Source organism: Paroedura picta, chromosome 14 (genome assembly GCF_049243985.1).
Source record: "Paroedura picta isolate Pp20150507F chromosome 14, Ppicta_v3.0, whole genome shotgun sequence".
Taxonomy (NCBI): domain Eukaryota; kingdom Metazoa; phylum Chordata; class Lepidosauria; order Squamata; family Gekkonidae; genus Paroedura; species Paroedura picta.
In genome coordinates, this window is record NC_135382.1 from 9,252,879 (window position 1) to 9,273,966 (window position 21,088).

The window sequence follows — 21,088 nt, forward strand, 5'->3', positions numbered from 1 at the left end:
CAAAACAGCCCTAAAACAACTTTGACTAACAGAAGGTCATCTGGCTGGCTGCATGCAGAGGGCTGGGTAATCAAATCCAGCTGTCCAGATTAGTGTTGGCCACTCTTAACACTATGCTGGCTCATTTGTATCCCATCTGACCCATTTGTATTGCATTTATTTAATTTGTTAAAAGCCCTCTTCCACCCTTCCTCCCATGAACATATGTGGATTTCCGCCTCCTCTACTCTAGACTCACAACAACACTGTGGTTTTGAACCTGGAGTTGAACCCAAAGGACTGATAACTGTACAAACTCAGCTTGTTGCTCGAGGCTCTTGAAGTGGCTAAACATCTTCATCACACCGCATACTTTATTGTATATTTTCACAATGTTGTTTACTAATTTAGTGCTAATTAACACTCTCCTCATATATGCAGCCTGGTGATTTCCATTTCACTGCCTGAAGAAATATGCACACACACCCCATACTCACAGCTTGAATAAAGCTTGGTATTCCAGGTGTCCCTTTGTTCTGCTGCTTCAGACCAACATGGCAGCCCACCTCAATCCATCCTCATGGAAAGCACCATGTAGAGGCACACAGGATGACACTCCATCAGCCTTACATGAAGAAGTACGCATGCACATGAAAAGCTCACACCTTGCATAAAACTCTGTAGGCCTTAACCCTGGACTCACACTTTATTCTGTGACTTCACACCAACAAAGTGACACATATGAACCTGCAAGGGAGGCTGAGCCAAGAGCAAAGGAACGGCAAGCCACGAAAGGAAGTTTAAAGCAGGGGTAGTCAACCTGTGGTCCTCCAGATGTCCATGGACTACAATTTCCAGGGGCTCATGGGAATTGTAGTCCATGGACATCTGGAGGACCACAGGTTGACTACCCCTGCTTTAAAGCAAATAAGGATTCTCTCACCTCTGCATCACACCAGCTTCCATCGATGAGGGCAACATCCAAGCAAGGGGTGGCCAAACTGTGACTCTCCAGATGCCCGTGGACTACAACTCCCAGGAGCCCCAGGGGCGCGGGTGCATACTAACTGCAGTTAACGGACATCTGGAGAGCCACAGTTTGGCCACCCCTACACATAAGTAATTCTGGGTGCAGTCTCGGGAAGGGGGGGCTCACTGGAGTGAAAACCGCTCGGGGGTGGGGGTGAATAATACTCCCCCCAAACAGAAATCAGAAGGAATACCCCTATCCCAGCCTGTCCCCCGTAATGCTAGCTTTCTACGTGCAGGGATGGCGAAGAAGACTCCCTCGTATCCCCCCCCCCCGTAAGAAGCAGGCCCCCAACGCCGGCCTCTTCGCCCTCCCCTCCTTCTCCTCAGGCGAGGCTTCCCCCGAGTTCGTACTGTGGGAGGCACCGTCCGAAGGAAAGCCCAGCTTCCCCCGGCGCCCCTTTTAATCCCCCCTCTTACCTCAGAGACCCTCTTCTCGCCGCCGCCTTCGCTCCGTCTCTCTAAGCCACGCCCGCAGCAGCAAGGACAGCTCAGCGGCCGGCTGCCCGCACTTAAGATGGCCCCGGAAGCCGCAACGAGCGCTTCCGGGAGACAGGGGCCGGAAATAACGGTTGGCTGCCATCTTGGGGTAGGGCAGCCCGGTGTTCCTTGGTGGCTTCTTGGCATGGCGGATAGCCCACTTCCGGAGCAGAAGGCGGCGGTTACCAAGGTTACCGTTTCGACCCGCTTTGCAGCCGTTTTTAAAACAGGGTGTTGGAGCGAGCCTGGAACGCGGGCGGCGCTCGCAGCCCCCGAAGGCCGTTGCAGGACGGAGAACGGGGCCTGGCACGTTGCTTGGTCGCTTCTCCATCCAAAACCATTCCCTGCGCCTTAACAGGGGTCAGTCACGGACACAGCGAGGCTAGAACCGGGCAGGAGCAGTCAAACTATGGCTCTCCAGATGCCCACGGACTACAATGACCATGCGCGCCTGCCAGCTGCCAGGGGCTTGTGGTTATTGTAGTCCATAGACATCTGGAGAGCCAGTTTGGGTCATGAAGATAGATTCAGGTGGGTCGCCGTGTTGGTCTGAAGCGGCAGAACAAATTTAGGGTCCAGTGGCACCTTTAAGACCAACAAAGATTATTCAAGGGATGAGCTTCTGTGTGCAATTGTAGTCCATGCACATCTGGAGAGCCATAGTTTGTCTCATGGTAATTGTAGTCCATAGACATCTGGAGAGTCACAGTTTGGCCACAGAATGCTGATGGGGATTGGAGGCATTTGTTGCTGAGCCATGCTATCACAGGTAGGGGGGGGTCTGGCCCTATAGGCAGCCTGCACCTCAATCTGTCCTGCATCAGGCCATTCAGGCCTGGTCACGAGGGTTGGGTGGGCTCGGGTATTTGCAACACATGCAACCATCTGGGTGACCTTGGGCTCGTCACGGCACTGATAAAACTGTTCTGACCGAGCAGTGATATCAGGACTCTCTCAGCCTCACTCACCTCACAGGGTGTCTGTTGTGGGGAGAGGAATGTGAAGGCGACTGTAAGCCGCTTTGAGCCTCCTTCAGGTAGGGAAAAGCGGCATATAAGAACCAACTTCTTCTTCTTCTTTTGTATCCTCCATCACCTACTCCTGGCTGTGGCTCAGGTCTCCACCCGTCCTCCTTGGCCAGAAAGCTTCAGGTGGTAGGGTTGCCAGCTCTGGGTTGGAAAATGCCTGGAGTCTTTGGTAGTAGAGCTGGGAATGAGCAGGATTTGGCTTGGGGAGGATGTCAGTGGAGTCTAATGCTATACATTTCCCCCCTCCAAAGCAGTCAAGTACAAAATGTCAGCATTGCTTTTTCCAACCTCCATACCTCACTCCACAAGTAATACAAGTGATCAAGTAGGAAGTTTGTGGAGTTCATAAAAATTAAGGTTATAGGGCATGCATTCTTAACCAGGGTTTCTTGATGGCGTCAGAAAAGTTTTCTGAATGGTTGGAAATTTTGTTATTCTTAGTAGACTTTTAAAATGTCTTAAACATTTATCAAGCGATATGACCGTATTTGGTCATGTCGATCTGCCCCCCCCCCAAAAAAAAAGAAATGGCCATTGATAACCTGGAAGGGGTGAGGCCTTGGGTAGGCATGTACACAGCTTGCTTCCCAACCACATCCAGCACGATTGCCCCACTTCTGGGGTTTCTTGAAGCCTGAAGAATGGTTCAGGGGTTACTCTGAGCCGGCTGGGTGCAGTGGCTAGGAATGCAGGCTTCTAATCTGGCAAGCCGGGTTTGATTCCCTGCTCCCCCACATGCAGCCAGCTAGGTGACCTTGGGCTCGCAGCAGCACTGATAAAGCTGTTCTGACCGAGCAGTAAGATCAGGGCTCTCTCAGCCTCACCTCCCTCACAGGGTGTCTGTTGTGGGGAGAGCAAAGGGAAGGCGAATGTAAGCCGCTTTGAGACTCCTTCGGGTAGAGAAAAGCGGCATATAAGAACCAACTCTTCTTCAGTAATCTCAGGGCTCTCTCAGCCTCCCCTCCCTCACAGAGTGTCTGTTGTGGGGAGAGGAAAGGGAAGGCGAATGTAAGCCGCTTTGAGACTCCTTCGGGTAGAGAAAAGCGGCATATAAGAACCAACTCTTCTTCAGTAATCTCAGGGCTCTCTCAGCCTCCCCTCCCTCACAGGGTGTCTGTTGTGGGGAGAGGAAAGGGAAGGCGAATGTAAGCCGCTTTGAGACTCCTTTGGGTAGAGAAAAGTGGCATATAAGAACCAACTCTTCTTCAGTAATCTCAGGGCTCTCTCAGCCTCCCCTCCCTCACAGAGTGTCTGTTGTGGGGAGAGGAAAGGGAAGGCGAATGTAAGCCGCTTTGAGACTCCTTCGGGTAGAGAAAAGCGGCATATAAGAACCAACTCTTCTTCAGTAATCTCAGGGCTCTCTCAGCCTCCCCTCCCTCACAGGGTGTCTGTTGTGGGGAGAGGAAAGGGAAGGCGAATGTAAGCCGCTTTGAGACTCCTTTGGGTAGAGAAAAGTGGCATATAAGAACCAACTCTTCAGTAATCTCAGGGCTCTCTCAGCCTCCCCTCCCTCACAGGGTATCTGTTGTGGGGAGAGGAAAGGGAAGGCGAATGTAAGCCGCTTTGAGACTCCTTCGGGTAGAGAAAAGTGGCACATAAGAACCAACTCTTCTTCTTCAGTAATATCAGGGCTTCCTCAGCCTAATGGGGTGTCTGTTGTAGAGAGAGGAAAGGGAAGGCGCTTTGAGACTCCTTCGGGTAGAGATATGCAGCATATAAGAACCAACTCTTCTTCTTCTAGTTGTGTCAGGAAATCCAAGTCCCTGTTTTAGCCAAGGTGACAGGCAGCATTTAATGGACAGTGAAAAGGAGAGCCTGGAGGCACCTTTAAAGTGAAAAACCATAAGAGCAACAGGAGTGGAGAGGAGTCCATTGTCACAGGGTGAATAGAGGCTGTTTGGACAGCTGTCCTGCTTTCACAATGGTTCATTTAGGACTTCCTCAGTTCTTCCATGTATTGAAATCAATTGTATGCCAATGCCCCCCCCCCTTCTCTGCAAGGGGGGTTATCTCTCCTATGGCAATCCTGAGGATGAGGAGCTGGTGGCAGCAGAGATGAAAATTTTTTGCCAGACAGCCACAGTTTCTCCATACAAGAAGGATTTCGCTGCTGGGACCCCTCTCAGGAGACTGCGGTGAGACGGTGTACACAACAGAGGCCAAAGGAGGCCTTCGGATGAAAAATCTGAATCACCTTCCGGGAAGACGGGAATACAACAGGTTTAAAACATTTATTTAATACTGAAGCTATACAGAAAGTACCTATTCCAATTGCCAGGTCGATTGTTACAGATTCATAAGTAAGCATTGCCAAGCAGCTACATAAGGGAAGAATTGTTCCATTATCCAAAAGCTACCTGGGGATTAGACACCCTGTCCCTGCAGTTAAAAATAGCATTCTGCAAGAATGAGCTCCTGTGCACCATGCGGCCAGTCTAATATATTTATCACCTAGGATATTCCTGGAGATTTGGGGGTGGAGTCAGGAGATGGTGGCGTATAGGGAGGGGAGGGGCCACAGCGGGGAATAATGCTGTTTTCTGTAGGAGGATTGAAATCCATTATCTAGAGATCCAGGCCCCCACCTAGCGGTTGGCAATCCGTACCTGAGAGAAAATTCAGAGAACACACAGCACCCTGTACTCGCACATATTTATGCACTTCAACCCATTAAAGATTAAAGTTGATTAAAGACTGCCAGTCCTTGCCAGGCAATTACATTTGAATAATTAAGCAAAAGCTCAGTACAAGTGCTAGGTCTGAGATGTTGTAGTGTAAGAAAATGTAAATGTAGTAATAATTATTAATTGCTATCATTAACTTCATTTATACCTCCCTTTTCTCCCCAGCGGAACCCACAGTCTCAGAACATTCTCCTCTTCTCCACATTATCCTTACAACAGTGCTGTGAAGGATGCTCTACTGAGTGAGATCAGGGCCCTGCGGGAACTTAATCATTTCCACAGGGCCTGTAAGACAGGGTATTTCTGCCCGGTCTATGGCTGAGGCCAGGGGGGACATCATTAACTGAGTTAGCCTCCATGCCTACATCCATCAGGCACCCTACTTAAGAATTTGAACAGTATATGTTGCTCCTCCTCTCTCTGAAGAAACTCTGGCCTTAGTAAGTGTTTTGTAATCTGTAACTGTATACGAGATTTATTGTATATTTAAAGGTAAAGGTATCCCCTGTGCAAGCACCGGGTCATGTCTGACCCTTGGGGTGACGCCCTAGCGTTTTCATGGCAGACTCAATATGGGGTGGTTTGCCATTCCCTTTCCCAGTCCTTAATGTTTACCCCCCAGCAAGCTGGGTACTCATTTTACCGACCTCGGAAGGATGGAAGGCTGAGTCAACCTTGAGCTTTCTGCCGGGATTGAACTCCCAGCCTCATGGGCAGAGCTTTCAGACTGCATGCCTGCTGCCTAACCATTCTGTGCCACAAGAGGCTCTATTTTATATTTAGGAACATGTATTTTAATGTAAATAGTTACGTTCCTATTTAAATTTTACAACATTTGAATTGCTTGTTTTATTTTACTGTAACCTGCCCTGAGCCCCTGGGAAAGGGCTGGTTACAAATGCAATAAATAATAGGTTAGGCTGAGAGTCTGCGACTGGCCCAATGTCATCTACAGCAGTGGTCCCCAACCTGCGGGCTGTGGCCCGCTGCCGGGCCGCGAAGGCCATGGCGCTGGGCCGCAGCTCCCTCTCCCCGCCCCCCCCCCCCGCAGTAAAAAACTTCCCTGGCCGCAAGCTTGCGGCCCGGGAAGCTTCTTACTGCGGGAGAGCGGGGAGAGGGAATCAGGGCCGGCCGCGCCCGTGCGGGTGTGTCCCGATGCGCGGGCGCGGCCCGTGGGTGTGGCCCGATGCGTGGGTGCGGCGCGCGGGCGCGGCCCGATGCGCGGGCGCGGCCGTTGCGTGGCCGTGGCCCGCGCGGGCCGTGGGCCGCGCCCTGATGCCCTGCCGGTCCCCAACCTCAGAAAGGTTGGGGACCACTGATCTACAGGATTCTGGCAGATTTGAGATTGGAATGCTGGTCTTCAAATCCTAGTCCAATATTGGAACCGCTACAATAGGCTGACCCTAATAACTATAGGGAAAGAGTAAGGTTTTGTGTTCCCCCATGGCTACCAGTGGGGGATGGGGGTTAGGGTTGCCACATGTTGGGAAACTCTGGAGATGGGAGGAGAGGGGCTTCAGTGGAGACAATGCCGTAGAGCCCACCCCCCAAAGCCTCCATGTTCTGTGGGGGAACTGATCTCAGGAGTCTGGAGATGAGCTGTAATTGCAGGAGAGCTTCAGGCCCCACCTGGAGTCTGGCATCCCTGTCAGCCAGGTATGATCCCATAAAGCCCACCCTCCAAGGCCTCCATTTTCTGCAGGAAAACTGATCTCTGTAGTCCAGAGATGAGCTATCATTCTGGAGGATCCCCAAGGAAAGAGGTTGGAGGAAACATTTTTGGACTATGGTCTAAGTAACAAAATGGGGCATCTAGACTAAGGGAATGAAGTGCAAATGTGGTATGGTGGTTAATCAATGTGGGATCCAGGAGACCCGAGTTCAAATCCCCAATCTGACACGGAAACTCATTCAGTGACCTTGGGCCAATCATGTCCTTTCGTTTAAACTTACATGCGAGGATAAAGCAGAGGAGAATGACATGAGCTGCTTTGGGTCCCTGTTGGAGAAAAAGGCAGGGTTTTTAATAAAAGTGGACACATTTTGTGTCATAGGAATAATTCTGCTCCTGTGGTTACTGTGGCATTTAACTTGGCCGGTCCTAAGGGGTCAAGTAAAGGTAATGGGTGTGAACTTCTGCATTTCATATGGATCTGAAGTAACAAGACAATTCTTTGGTTGTCGCCTTCTAGGTATCTCTGTTGCTTATTATTATGACTGCTAAATTTTCCATTCCAGCTTCAGCCCTCGCTCCTTTCCCTTCTCCATTGACTTCCTCTTAAAGGGCAAACAGACAGACCATGAAATAGGCTCTCTGATGATAATAACCACCTTCTCGGTGCAGCTTTGTCAAAGCTGTTAAGTGTCAACCGTAAGAAACAGCATGCTGGCACTGTATGAGGAGGTTTGTGGTAGCAGCAAAACCCGGAATGTCAGCAGCAGAGACGTGCGGTTGTCTGAATGCTAAGGAGCATTTTTTGTTTGTATCCGAGGATGAAGTGATTTCGAGGGGCTTTCAGGACAACCGTAACTCCAAGGCGTGGATTGAACTCTGTCAACTAGTGAATCACAACCGAAAACTGCATCGTAAGCTGATTGAAGGTGGGTTGCATGAATGATACAGTAACATTTTTTTTCTTTTGCGAGGAGACTGAGGCCCTTCTGGCGCCTGTGAGGTTTTGTAAAGTAAAAATCTATGCTCACAAATGGCTAGGGTTGCCAGCTCTGGGTTGGTAAATTTTTGGAGATTTTCAGGGTACAGCCTGAGGGCAGTAGGGCTGGGGGAGCAGAAGAATGTCAGCGAGGTATAAAGCCATAGAGCAGGGGTAGCCAAACTGTGTCTCTCCAGATGTCTATGGACTACAATTCCCATGAGCATGTGTTGGTAGGGACTCGTGGGAATTGTGGTCCATGGACATCTGGAGAGCCACATTTTTGCCACCCCTGCCATAGAGTCTACATTCCAAGGTGGTCATTTTTCCAGATCAACATTGCCTGGAGATCAGTTGTAATCCCAGGAGATCTCCAACACCACCTTGAAACTGGCAACCCTACAAATAGTATGGCAGCATCATGGTGTACTTACCATTGTGGTATCATCTAACTTGGCCCTAAGGAAGAAGTGGCTATTACTCACATCTGATTCCTGGCTCCACGTAACAACTACCCCATGGTCAATTATCTTTCTGTGTTGCTACAAAGGTGGCCCTCCCAGACCAGAAAGAAATTTCCAGTCAGGTTTGCTCTCCGGAGGTCAGATATGGAGAGCCTTCTGCCTGTTTTGGTCCTGATCACACAAGTGTGTAATAAGCCTTTGTGACTACTCATGAAAGTTCTTGAAACTTTAAGAAGTTAAACGAAGTATTGTGTCCAGATCACGGAAGAGCACTTTGCTGTGCTCTAGTTCGGCCTCACTTGGAGTCCTGTGTTCAGTTTTGGGCACCCCAGTTGAAGAGGAATGTAGACAAACTGGATCGTGTCCAGAGGAGGGCAACAAAGATAGTGAGGGGTTTGGAGACCAAGATGTATGAAGAAAGGTTGGGGGAACTTGGTCTGTTTAGCGTGGAGAGGAGACCACTGAGAGGGGATCTGATCACCATCTTCAAGTATTTAAAAGGGTGCAGTGTAGAGGATGGAGCAGAGTTGTTCTCTCTTGCCCTTGAGGGACGGACCAGATCCAATGGGATGAAATTAATCCAAAAGAAATTCCATCTCAATATCCAGAAGATGTTCCTGACAGAGCGGTTTCTCAGTGGGACAGGCTTCCTCAGGAGGTAGTGGGTTCTCCATCTTTGGAGATTTTTAAACAGAGGCTGGAGAGCCATCTGATGGAGAGGCTGATTCTGTGAAGCATCAAGGAGGTGGCAGGTTACAGTGGATGAGCAATAGGATTGTGAGTGTCCTGCATAGTGCAGAGAGTTGGACTAGATGACCCTTCCAACTCTATTATTGTATGATGATTCTATGAAGCCTGTTTTTATGTGAGCAATAATGGGATGGGAGTGTATGCTTTGAGCAACAATGCCTTGAGCAACAATGCAATTAGGCTATAGACTCTGAAAAGCAATTGCCAATCTCTAGCCAAAGGGACAAAGAGAGAGAGAACAATGCAGTATAATAATAATAATAATAATTTGGTACCACTATGAATGCAGTGAAAGAAGAAGGGGAGGAATGGCAACCACCTTGAAGGCAGCATAGACACCCCACCTGCTTGTTCCTTTGTGCCTCTTTCTCCTGTGGTGGCGGGGATGCTCCTTTGTAGAGGCATCCCAGAGCTTGCAAATGTCTTTTCACTGGCTAGAAAAAGAATTCTGTACTTTTTCTAACCAGAGATTAGTTTACCTGATCCTTCTGCTCTTCGCAGTTCTCATAGCATGCATGCCGCCAGAAGGTTGCTTAGATTCGTATCTCAACAGAGAGTTCTCTTTTGGTTAAAAATAAATGGGAGGTGCTGTTCACTAAAAGGAAGTGCTGGTGACCATGTCCACTGACTTGGCTACCACCAGTGAGAGAAAGCTTTGAGGTTCAGGGTGGGATTCTGAAGGCATCTCTCGTGACTTCCTACCTTATCCATTTAAGGGCAGGTACTGGAGATTAAGCTGAAGACCTGTGTGCTAAGAAGATTCTTCACTCCCTGGTGTTTGAATGCAGGAATGAGTTTAGAGACTAAAATACTAGAATGGTAACACACAAACACAAACCTTCTGTACACCATTCAGGGAGTGGTATAAATAATTGGTTAAGGGGGGTGGGGTGTCCGGGATACAGAACCCCAAGGGGCAGCGCGTGCCTTCCGATTGGCCCCTTCGTTGTCACTCTGGGGCTAAGGGGCTAATCGGAAGGTGTGTGCAGAGGGGCCAATCGGAAGGCGCAAAATTGAGGGGTACAATCTATTCAGAAGGGACAGAGAAGAAAAGAAGGGGGGAGGTGTAGCAATATATGTCAGGAATCTTTATTCTTGTGAAGAAATACAGGTACCCGAGCATGAAAGTTCAGTTGAGTGTATTTGGGTAAATATAAAAGGAGTAGGAAATGAGAGTGGAATTATTGTGGGTGTCTGCTATAGACCACCAACCCTTGGAGCAGGCCCGCAAGGAGTCGACGGGGAGGGGGATGACCGGGGGGGTGCCCCAACCCCTTCAAAGCCTAGTACAATAATCAGGATCATATTCAATAAATCTGAAGAGGACACTGCTTCTTGCCAATTGATTTTGTTTATGTTTGGACGTTATCTCTTGTGAAATCAAAGGTGTTTTGTTTGCACAGACTTCAAAAGAAACAACTTATAAAGCCCGTCATGTTTACATTCATATTACAATTGCGGATAACATTTAATATATTATTGATAGCCTTTTTTACACAGGTATTTCCTTGTATTTTGGCAATTGCTTACCTGTAGTGCCTTGGAGGTTTTTTTGCTTTTATTTTGTTTTCCCCTGGAGAAAATGACTACTATGGAAGGTGTACTCTGTGGAAATATTGCTAGAGATTGTAATCCTGCATGCAAGAGGATCTGGGGGGCAAAAAGAGGATTCTCTCACTTGGGTACACGTAGCATTTGGCCTCAGCCTCTCATTGATCTTCTTTGGCCATGGCTTGCCTTCTGTGTTTCATCTTATATAGGACCTCTCTTCTTCTCTCTCTTACCTGGGCTTTTTGAAGATCTGTTCAAAATAAGTTAAATGTACTTACAGATGCATCTATTTTTGCAAGTAAAATTACTTTTTCTTGTTACTTTTTGGAGTCAGGTCACCTTTGTAATTTGTTTGAACATCATTTTCCCTTAACCAGGGAATGTGGGGAATCAGAGATACTGCGAAATAGCTTTTATGGTTCTTAGGCAAAAGATTAAAAAAAACACTTTTAATCTAATAAATATACCTCACTGAGGTCCCACCCCAGGTTCCACCCTCAGATCTCCAGATCTTCCTAACCCTGAGTTGGCAACCCTACTTGTCTACTGGGTAGAGCCAGCTAAATTCTCAGCATCAACAACAGGAAGCACACAGTATCCCGTGATAGGCGGCTCATGCTGTAAACCTGGTAGTGCAAGGGCTCTACCACCAACAGTTTATGCTGGGGCGGACTGGGAATTTAAAATGGTCCAGGAGTCTGAAGGGCCCCTGAGAGCACTAAGCAGTGTGGCAGGGACCATTGGTCTCAGACTGGCCAGTGGTGGTGGCAGTCTAGTTTCATGATTGTTCTAGGCATTCTGTTTCTCTTGCTGTGCTTGTAGCTCCGCTCCCTGCATTGTTTATAGTACACTCTGCCTTAGGCAGTTTGTTTGTACTGCCTTCTAATTTTGTAATCCCAGCCCTTTTGCATTGGATGCCATGTACTGTACGATTGTGCACTGTGTTTTTTTCCTTTCATTTGTTCTGCATTGTTTGCATTGCCTCCTAATTGTGGAATCCTGTTCCTAGTGAATTATTCATTGGGTGTCTTGTGCTGTATAAAGGCCTTGTTTGTTATTCTGTAATCTGCCTTGAGTCTCAGTGGTGAGAAAATTGGGCTGTAAATGAATGAACCTGGACTGCTGATAGGGTTCCCAGCTCTGAATGGTAAATACCTGGCGGCTTGGAGGGGAGACTGGGCAGAGTGGGGTTTGAGGAGGGAAGGAACCTCAGCAGAGTAGAAGGCTATAGAGGAGAGGTAGTCAAACTGCGGCCCTCCAGATGTCCATGGACTACAATTCCCATGAGGGCCACAGTTTGACTACCCAAGCACCCATTTTCTCCAGGGAAACTGATCTCTGTAGTCTGGAGATAGGAAAGTGCAATTCAGTTCAGATAGCCTTGATTCAGGCACATTTTGGACTGAGCTGACCTTCCCCTGCCCAAATTAGCCTTGGCCAAATTACCAAACCAAAAGTTGGGTGCAATTTAGCCGTGTGGAAATCAGGCAGTCTAAATTTTAAAGGGATCAAAAATTTCCTTTCCTGTCTATTCCATGGTCAGGGAGGGGCGGGGATTGAGGTAGAAACATCAAATTTGCAGCATAGCTGCAGGCGCCTCTCCTCAAAAGAATCCCCAAGTTTCAATTTTGGGGTCTCTACCTGACCCTGATAATGAAATAGATAGAAAGGGTCTTCAATGGTGCCATAGGTTATTACGGTGCCAAATTGCTTCAGAATCAGCTGAATCGATTTAGCCCACTCTGAGCCAGAGGAGATGCTTTGGATACTCTTGATTTGGCTTTGAAACAATTTGAGCCCCATTCGAAATCATCCTCTTTTTTTCTTGCACATTCTTATCTGGAGTTCAGTCGTAACAGAGGGAGGTTGGCAAGCGTAGCTGCTGACCCAGTTCCTTCTCCTGCCTCCTAAAATGGCTGCAGACGGCAGGTTGAGCCGCTCTTGCATCACTCACCAGGCTCCAGAACTTTGGCTCTGTGTCCTCCGGGCTGCTGGTGTCCTTCCCAGGCCCACCAGGAACCTTTCCTGTAAGTTAAATGGCTGATCCAGCCCTGATTGATGGGACTGAAGAGAAGGGGCAGGGAGACAAAATTGTGTGGTCCTGTGGACCCATGGAGGCAGCTAGCCGTGAAATGTCTGTGTAGCTCTTTGCACACTGACTTTCTTTACTGAGAAAGAGATTCCGGATCAACCCCGGAAACCCAGGGAAAGGAAAGGGAGATGCTGAATGGGGCCAGTTTATGGATGGAAGCTCTGATGCCTATGAGTCTAGACCAGGGGTAGTCAAACTGTGGCCCTCCAGATGTCCATGGACACATTTTGGAACAATGGTTTAACCTTTGAGCTCCAGTGAGAATTCGTGGGAGCTTGAAGTGATGCAATAACAAGGATTTCGTTTCTTCAGTGTGCAATATTTTAGTGCAGGGGTAGTCAAACTGCGGCCCTCCAGATGTCCATGGACTACAATTCCCATGAGCCCCTGCCAGCGAATGCTGGCAGGGGCTCATGGGAATTGTAGTCCATGGACATCTGGAGGGCCGCAGTTTGACTACCCCTGGTCTAGGCAGTGGAAGTGCTGTGTAGTAAATTTTGAAGTGACTCCCACGCAATCCCTGGTTGAGTGCACTCCTCAGTGACTGCTGCAGTGCTGACAATGAAAAATCTTTCCCCCCTCCTCCCAGCTGGGGGAACTGAGTTTGGGTATCATATCAGGCATTGATATCTCAGCCTGGAAACTTGTCCTCAGGCACCGACAGCAAGAAATAATTGCCCACTTTCTGCCTTTGTGCTTTGTCAGAATACCTTTGAAGCCGAAGTAACAATTAATGAGGAAGCTGAGATGCATCGAAGCAGGCATTTGTGTGTGTGTGTGTGTGTGTTGTTGTTGTTGTTGTTGCCAGGTATTCTGAATGCCTGGCGAGAGCTCAGCAACCGCTTTTCATCCCTCCCTTCCTCAGCTGAGGATTTTCAAGGGGATCTGCTGCCAATCAGAGCACCCTGCTCAGAGCTTGGTCTTTGTCCAATTGAAGCAGCACAAGAAGCGTGTGTGTGTGTGTGTGTGTGTGTGCTTGAGGGGGGCTCCTGGCTGATCGGGAAGAAAGGAAAACCAGCAGAATGCTGAAAATGAAATCCAGCCTCCAGGCAGGGAGAGGGCTGCCCTTTTGCCAACGCTTTCCTTTGGTTTCCTGAGAAGCAGAAAGAAAGAATGATCTGCATTGGGGGGGGGGGGGCTTGGCAGGAGTGCGGCCATCACCGTAGGTTTTTTTACAACCTGAATGCTGCCCTTCGAACTGAAAGGGATCCAATTAACTTTAGCCAGCCGCTGCTCTTATGTGCTCTTGCTTGACCCTTACATGGATACAACTCTCTCCACCCCCCCTTTGCAGGTTAGTTCTAATCGGTGTGCCGTTCAATACCTCCTGAATAGTTTGTGTTCACAGCCCCCTGACCATTGCTGGGTCAATAGCCGTGGTGGCAGTAGAAGCAACGATTAATACCTGGCACGCTTCACTGCAGTTCTTCAAAGTACAAATGATCAGCCTGGATCTAAATTCTGCTGTGTTTCTCCTGCTAAGGATGCTAACGAACCTGGAGAAAAATGCCTTGACCCTTTAACAGAGGCTTGCTGTGTGGCAGTGGGCAGGGGAGGCTTTTCATGTCATGGAGGCTACAGACACCACTTGGTAAAGAAAAGCCAATAAATCGTCAACTACAGGAATTCCCAAGCCAGGTTCCGTAGACTCCCAGGGGTCTATGGGAGCTCCAGAGGGGATCCGTAGTAGAAACTGGCTGCTTCTGTTGCTTCCTCTCCCAAGTGTGAGTTCTCATGTGGTTTCTGCAGCTGGGAGGGGGCTAGCCTGCATGCCTAAAAGGTAAAGGTAAAGGTATCCCCTGTGCAAGCACCGAGTCATGTCTGACCCTTGGGGTGACGCCCTCTAGCGTTTTCATGGCAGACTCAATACAGGGTGGTTTGCCAGTGCCTTCCCCAGTCATTACTGCTTACCCCCCAGCAAGCTGGGTACTCATTTTACCAACCTCGGAAGGATGGAAGGCTGAGTCAATCTTGAGCCGGCTGCTGGGATCGAACTTCCAGCCTCATGGACAGACAGCATCAGACAGCATTTCTGCTGCCTTACCACTCTGCGCCACAAGAGGCTCTGCATGCCTACCCCTTCCTTAAACCACATCCTGTCTCTGCCCCCCCCCTCAGTCCTCCTTGAGCCTGCCTATTAACATGGTGGTGGTGGTGTCACTTCCAGAGACATGTAACTTCTGAGGGGCGTGGCAGGGAGGCATGGCCAGTGAACACCATTTTTGGGGCGCCTCAAAGCCTGAAAAATTGTTTCCAGGGGGTCCTCCATGGTCAAAAGGTTGGAAAAGGTTAGTCTAATTAAAGGTTAGGGTATTTTATTTTTCTGCCAGCAGTTGGCAAACCTATGAGGGGGAGGATTGTATCTCATCCTTTCTTCTAGAGAGGAAAAAGCAACAGGAGTCGGTAGGTAGTTACTGAGTATTTTAAAAAGCCATTTTGTAGCCATTTCAGCCACTATCTTGCCTTTCCTCCCACCAAAATCACAGATTCCACCAATTGCTTTTAATTTATAAAGGGGAAAAAAGGCAACATCCTTTTTTATCATGTTTGACACATATTCCTTTACCAGGTACAGTCTTGTCCATTACATTTTTGTGCAATAGCCCAGAGGCAGGAGTGGCAGAAAAAGGAGATGCGGAATCCACCAAGACTATTAAAATATCTCTTTAATTCCACTTAATATGCAGTTCCTCACGATTGCACACAATTTAAATACTGGCCTGTGCACACAGTAGGAATCTCTGTTGCTTCAGGAGTCAGGATAATTGTGCTTTGAAAAGGGATTTTGATAGAACATCACTTCTGATCTTTCTGCAGAGAGTGATCTTCCTGCAGAACATAAACTCATGATTAAATTATCTTCTAGTAACATATTTCACGCTTCTTGTTACAATTAATGTTCAAGTATTAAGAATAATCGTTGCCAGTGAATGCTTATGACATTATCCCAGAAGTGCATAATACCGATTAAATAGCTCAGGCTCCCTTTGCTGCTGGATTTTAAAAAAATCTTTTTTAAAATTAGCTTATACCTGAATATTCTGCCACCCACCACTGAACTCCCACCGTATATATGCATTTAATATGGGTAAAATCTGCTAACTGAACCGTGAGCTGACCCTGGAGATTCTGCTTTGAAAATGTCACGGGTTGTACTTCAAAAGTAGAAATCAAAGATAATAGGAAAGTGGGTTGCAGCTAAGACTGGTGTGCAAAGTCAGAGGAGATGATACTACTTGTCTATGGAAGCTCTGCTACGTAGCTTGAAATTGAGAATCATCCAGTTACTGCAGTTTCTTGGCAGCCCTGGAAGGGTTTCCTTGGTGGGTGGGTGGGAGTTAATTTTTAATACACTTTTAAAATTTGTTAATTGAATGATATGACACTTTTAATACACTTTTAAAATTTGTTATTGAATGATATGACCATTTATGGCCATGTTGACCTACCCTTCCCTCCCAAAATGGCCAGTGATGGGTCTGGAGGGGAGGGGCCCCGGGTGGGTGTGTACACAGCAATGCTTCCCAACCATTGCACCATTTTTGGGGCTTCTTGAAGACTGAAGAATGTTTCAGTGGTTTCTCAATGGTTAAAAAGTTGAGAAAGGCAGAGCTACTGTATCCATTGGGGGCTAGAGGTAGAAGAGGCCAGAAAACCAAGGCCAGAAGGCATGCATTACAGCTTGGCAGGTGACCCTCTATCCTGGAAGGAAGCCACATCTCAAAAGTAGAGCTAGGATCTTGCCGTGCTGCCACTACCCAGCCAGATGGCGGACTTTCCAGATGGTCTGCCTGCCTCTTCAGGCAGTGCACTGTGTGTCCTGAAACATGCTTGTATTGGTTATAGGTCCACGTCTCACCCCTAATTTTAAAATATTTTATTGTTTATGTCAGTTTACAGCTGTTCATTTCTTAATGTTAATTATAATCATAATGTTCTTTATGAGCAAAACAGCATCCATTTGGGCTGCAGATTTGCTGACCAGCTTGAATTTTACTGCCCCAGCTTCAGTTTTACCTCTTGCTTAGTTCCCAGAATGGGAAGATTAAAAGTTTGAAATAAAATCCTGGGTGAGCCAGTTTTGTTTCAGCGTGCATATGTGAATTGGCAAGAGCACTAATGCTCAAGTGGTCTAACTTCAATCATATATTTTTATTTATTTGTGTATCTATAGTCTGCCTTTCTGGGTGAGATTCGGGGCATTTCCGCACATCAGGAAAAATAGCGTTATGCCAGATGAATGGTGTAGCGCTAAACGTGATCATGCCTCCAAACCCCTCCTCACCTTTCTACTGTCTCGCTCTTGTCTGCTGCCTTTTCATGCTTCTCACCCTCCAGAGGCAGCTGGAAATGGTGGAAGAGAGCGCTTTATACGTGCCTCTCTTCCGCCTGTTAGTCAATCCAGGCAACCAGTCCTCTTTCTCCATGCTTTTAAAGTCCCGCGATGCCCGCTATTTTTTTTAATACAATACTTCTCAGTTTAAACGCCTATGCATATAATCATAGATGCATAGTGCTTTTTGAATGCCATCACATATGGAATCACAAGTCCTGATACTTTTAAAAATTAATCTTGTTCCTATTTTTTGGTGGGGGACTTTAGAGAGGCATGCTTTGTGTTACAACTTTGGGGAAAAAATTAATTCTGGCATTGCCGGCACATTTGTCCACCTATTCGTTGCTCCAGGAAGTTATCCATTTTTAAAAAGACATTTCCGTCCCCGGGAACAAGGGAGAGGGAGGTGGGTGCGAGGACAGGACGTGGCAGGCACCTTTAGTGCATTAAAATCTTTTCCTGAAGTCCAGTCTATACATCCAACTACGTAAATGCTTTCTCTTTCTCATAATTGAAAATGGTCACTACTACCAAGTTTGCCCACTACTTCCACCTCATCTACCAGTTCTTCCCTATTGATGAGAATCAAGTCTAAAATAGCAGACCCCCTGGTTCCCGTCTCTATTTTCTGGGAAATGAAAATATCTGCAAGACAGGTTAAGAAATTAATGGAGTTGGTATTTTTAGCAGAGTTGGTCTTCCAACACCCATGACCACTGTTTCCCTCGTCTTTGAGAACTGTGTAATTTGGTCTAGGAGTATCTCATCCAAGTCCTCTGACTGGCTTGGTGGTCCATAGCTGACCCCCACAATAATACCCTTCTCATTTTCTACTCCTTTTATATTTACCCCAATACATTCAACTGAACCTTCATGCTCAGGTACCTGTATTTCTTCACAAGTATAAAGATTCTTAACCTATATTGCTACACCTCCCCCCCTTCTTTACTTGTCTGTTCCTTTTGAATAGATTGTACCCCTCAATTCTAGTATTCCAATTGTGAGTATTATCCCACCAAGTTTCTGTGATTCCTATCTTTAACCGCTCCTGCGGAGCGGATTAAATAAAGCAGTAAGGGCCCCGAGGGTGGGCCCTGTCCAGGATGAGGAAGGGTGCCGATTGGCCCCTTCCCCCAGACTGACAACCGGAGGGCCCAATCAGCAGGCGCAAAGTGCCTGCCAATTGGGCCCTCCGGTTGTCAGTCCGCCGGCAAGGGACCAATTGCAAGCTGCGCCGGCAAGGGACCAATTGAAGTGCCTCCCGATCCAGCCCCCCTCCGCCGTCACCTGCATGTGGCCAACTGCCGCCATTTCCTCCCTCGCTGTGCACAGGCCAGGTCGCCTGGCCCCGCGGCCACTAACAGGACACCGCTCCGCTGCTCCGCACGCCCAGGAGTGCCTGGCGGCAGCAGCCAACCTCACTACACGCGCGAGCGGCGGCCGTGCTGCCCGCGACGAGGACAGGTGGCCTGCCGGCCTGCGAGGCCGCCAGGAGCGGCCGCTTCCGGACCCTGCGGGAGCGGCGGCACCACGTCTGCCACCGGGACCGGCCGCTGAAGACTGATGCTTCTCTCTGAGGTAGGCGCAGTCCGGGGGGGGCTGGAGGCGGCGGCTGTTCACGTCCCGGCCCACGGCCAGCCTCGCGTGTGGGTCCAGTGGTCAGGAAGCCGGAGAGGCGCCCCTCCGCAATCACAAAGCCCGCTAGTGCCCGCTGTATTCGGAGTACAGCGGGCTTAGTTTCTAGTTAGGTCATAATCTCCTTCCCCTATTAAGGCTACTAGTTTCTCCTGCTTGTTTCCCATACTCTGTGCATTAGTGTAGAGACATCGTAACCCATCCTTTGTTTGCCCCATGGTTTTGGTTTTTGAACTTCCTTGCAAGTTATTAGTTCCCTGCTTATGTCCCATTCCCTGTAGATTTGCCATCTTCTCATCTTCAGTTCTTGCCATCACACTAGTTTAAAGTGTGCAATCACACATTTAGTTTAAAGCTCTCTTCACCAGCTGTATAAGTGTTCTCTCAAAAATAGTTTTTCCATCCCTTGTGAAGTTCACACCGTCTCCTGATAGTGACCCCTCATATCGACATCGCAGACCATGATCCAGAAATCCAAACCTTTCCTGACGACACCAGAGATGTAGCCAGTCATTTACTTGCATGATTTTTCTCTCTCTTCCTAAGCCACGGCCACTTACAGGAAGAACTGATGAAAACACAATCTGTCCTTTACCTTCTCCCCCAGATCCACAAAGTCTTTCTTAATACATTCCATGCTGTGCTGGGCAGTATCATTTGTTCCTGCATGGATGAGAAGGAAGGGGTAATGATCTGTGGGCTTTACAAGCCTGTCCAGCTGTTCTGTGACATCCTTTATGTGTGCACCAGGTAGACAGCAGACCTCTCGAGACAACCAGTCTGGCCTACACACTGACCTCTACGCCTCTCAGCAGGGAATCCCCAATTACTAGTACCCATTTCTTTGTACCCTTGGGAGCAGACCTAGAACTCTCACCTGTGGGGGCCGGGGAAGTGTTTCCTGGACTTCATGGTGTCTAGTAAACAATATAATGGAACTAGAGTTACAGAAATCTGAAACAAATAATCAGACATGAGATGTTAAAAGTACTACTGGACTCTAAATTTGTTCTGCTGCTTCAGACCAACATGGCTACCCACTTGAATTAATAGAAAATTTGAAGTAAGATCATGATAATATAGGCAGCAAGCAAATACATACAATATGAAGTAGTATCTTACATTCAAGTGATCCTGAACCAGAAAAACTATGAGCTGATATCAAGGAAGAACACACAAAGTCTATTCCTGAAGCCAAAACAAATGAAAAGCCTCAATGGATTACTGATGAAAATGCTAAAGACATGCAGGAAGAAAATAGAATCAGAAGTCTAAACACAGTGCTCCAGCGGCTTACCTAAACTAGTTTTAAAAAAGAGAACAGCAAAAAAGGAAGCACAGAAGATCTGTTCTACAAGTGCCAAGAAATTAAAGGGAAAATTAAAACATAGTTAAGCATTCTGGAAGATCAGCATTAATTAACTGAACAGAACAAAATAATGGAAAGAACTGTACAGAAGAGATGAAAGGATGACAGATTCCTTTGACAAAGAGACTTCTAAAGAAAACCCTATAGTTTTAGCAAATGAAGTCAAAGCTGCATTGAGAGAAATTGAGAGAAACAAATCGCCAGGAGATAATGGAATGTCAACAGAGCTATTTCAAGTCCATCAAAATCTTAATAAGATTGTGCCAACCAATATAGAAAAGCAAACAGTGACTGGAAATGCTCCATCTACATCCAAATTCCAAAGCAGCTGGCGTCAAACACTTCAGTAACTATTGGAGTATCACATTTCTCATGCAAATAAAGTGTTACTCAAAGTCTTACAACAAAGAGTGTTGCCATAAATGGAACAAAAATTGCCAGATGCTCAAGCTGGATTCAGAAAGGGAAGCGGCACTAGAGATGTCACAAATTGGTGTGGGGGGCTGGCATATATCTCGCAAGAAATCCAGGATAGGGCCCTAGAACCACTGCCCCCCCCCCCAGCAGGGCCACTGGGAGCCAGGCAAGGGGTGACCTTCTTGCCATGGGAAGTAAGCAGCAGCTGCCAGGGGTGACAGAAGCCACAAACTCAAGCCTTGTATGGGGCAGACATAAGCAGCCACTGCTGCCGAGTTAGCTGCCCCCCTCCATCAGGGGGCAGCGTCATGTTCCATCAGAGCCCCCACTCCTAGTGTGGGGCCTGTTGCCTGTTGGTTAAGGTTGCTCCATCCATAGGATATTGTTCCAAACCCAGTCACAGCTCTTTAAATCTGTTTCATGAGAGAAACGGCGGGATAGCTGCGGGCACAGTACCCATGCGGATGCCCCACCTGCGACCATCTGGGAAAGTAGAGCTGTGTCCTCAGAACGGTGGCGCTTAAGCCCAGTAATGCTTCTGCTCCCCTTGAGCCCTTCATCAACCTTTTCCCCCCACAGTTAAACTGAGATGTCATTTTGTGCACTGACTCAGCTGGGAAGGG

The 21,088-nt window shown here is 47.8% G+C and overlaps 1 protein-coding gene and 1 long non-coding RNA gene across 3 annotated transcripts in view; one reads left to right on the forward strand and one right to left on the reverse strand.

Moving 5' to 3' along the window:
* Positions 1-1,545, reverse strand: part of SEC23B (SEC23 homolog B, COPII component) — a 35,115-nt gene extending 33,570 nt beyond the window's left edge. The window contains exon 1 of the mRNA XM_077309732.1: positions 1,429-1,545. The gene's annotated coding sequence lies outside the window, so the exon portion shown is untranslated. The remainder of the gene's footprint in view (positions 1-1,428) is intronic.
* Positions 1,546-1,640: 95 nt separating this feature from the next.
* The window catches only part of LOC143823804 (uncharacterized), a 36,760-nt gene continuing 17,312 nt past the window's right edge, over positions 1,641-21,088 (forward strand). The window contains exons 1-3 of one of the 2 annotated variants that reach the window (XR_013226587.1): positions 1,641-1,848; positions 4,258-4,736; positions 7,693-7,801. This is a non-coding gene — a long non-coding RNA (uncharacterized LOC143823804). Of the gene's footprint in view, positions 1,849-3,725; positions 4,737-7,692; positions 7,802-21,088 lie in introns of those variants that run through there. The other variant, XR_013226586.1, reaches the window with a different exon arrangement.